Source organism: Pithys albifrons, chromosome 2, assembly GCF_047495875.1.
Source record: "Pithys albifrons albifrons isolate INPA30051 chromosome 2, PitAlb_v1, whole genome shotgun sequence".
In the NCBI taxonomy this organism is placed as follows: domain Eukaryota; kingdom Metazoa; phylum Chordata; class Aves; order Passeriformes; family Thamnophilidae; genus Pithys; species Pithys albifrons.
The window spans coordinates 107,187,604-107,188,965 of NC_092459.1; positions in this window are offsets into that span (position 1 = coordinate 107,187,604).

Consider the following 1,362-nt stretch of genomic DNA (forward strand, 5'->3'; position numbering starts at 1 on the left):
TATTCACTGCTGATCTCAAGTTGTTGCTTGCTGATGGTGGCTGTAGGCTTGGAAAGGTCCCTGCAAGCCCCTGGGTGGGCTGGGTGTTGCAGAGATATCATTGTCCTGCAGGTAGAGGGGGGAGCACATCCACGAGCTGGGCTGGGACCACTCTCATCCCATCAGAATGGGTGGAGCTCATGGTGGATGACGAGAGCCTGAGGGAATGGGGCTTGCTTTGCTAGGATTTGAGCTCCCTCTGCAGAGGGTGCCCCAAGCTTCCCAGAGGCGCTGGGTGAAGGATACGAGGCAGTGGTGGTAAGTGCCCGCAAGGAAATTCCCAGCGGATAAGGGAGAGGGAGGGCTTCAGCCTTGGAAATACTCAAACCTTGACTGGAGCAGCCTGGAGCTGCCCTGTGTGCACTAACTTGTGCTGAGCACCAGTTGGCCTAGACCACCCCCCGAGTGCTGTGTCACCTCTCTGCCGCTTCAGAGCAGCTGCTTGCAGCAGTGTGTATGTCCAGCTTCACAGCCTTCCCCAAGGATGCCAAACAAATGGCACTTGAGCTGTGTGTGGCTTTCAGCTGGCCAGCAGCTGCTCTAAGCCCTGGGGCAGACCCACATCCAGCCAGGGGCTTGTGCATGCCGCAGGACAAGGGACTGCTGGTGCCAGCCTTTGCCCTGCTTCTGTTGGCACTGAGCCTGCTGGCAGCTGGATCCCTGGGCCAGGGGCTTTAGCTGTGAGGGCCTGCTCCCCACTGAGCTCCTCTGTGAAGGACTGGTTCCCCAGCAGCTTCTGGCATTCCATGTGTACAGCTGCAGCTGGTGCATGCCTGGAGTCCTGTTGCTCCAGTTCTGGCACCTCAGCGTGTTCAGGCAGAGCTGTCCCTGACCACACTGCACTGCGCTGTGCTGCTGGATCTGAGCACCACATCTTCCCCAGGGTGGAAAGGAGAGAGCTGCAGCCATAGTAAAAGCACTTGTGGAGACTCCAGTGTAGAACCTCCCAGTATGGAGCCTCTCCGCCCTGGGAGCCTCAGTGGTGGGATGGGTACCCCAGGTTGGGGCTGAGGGGTGTCAAGAAAAGGAGTCAGCAGCTGGTTGGGAGGTGCAGGGGAGAAAACGGGTTGCAGCACACTCCTGGGAGCAGTGCTGCAGTGGGCTTGGCAGGGATGTGTAACGACCAGAGCGCCAGTTCACCCTTGCCTCTGCCCCAAACCCCACACCACAGGCATGTCTGGCACCTGCAGCTGGGGGCTTGGAGGTGAAGCTGTATCTGCACCCACCCCAGGCTGAGCACCTACTTCCCCAGAGTGCTGAGGAGGCTGTGACTGTCCCCCTCACCCCATACCCTGCCCATACAGGGACACACAGACCATGATG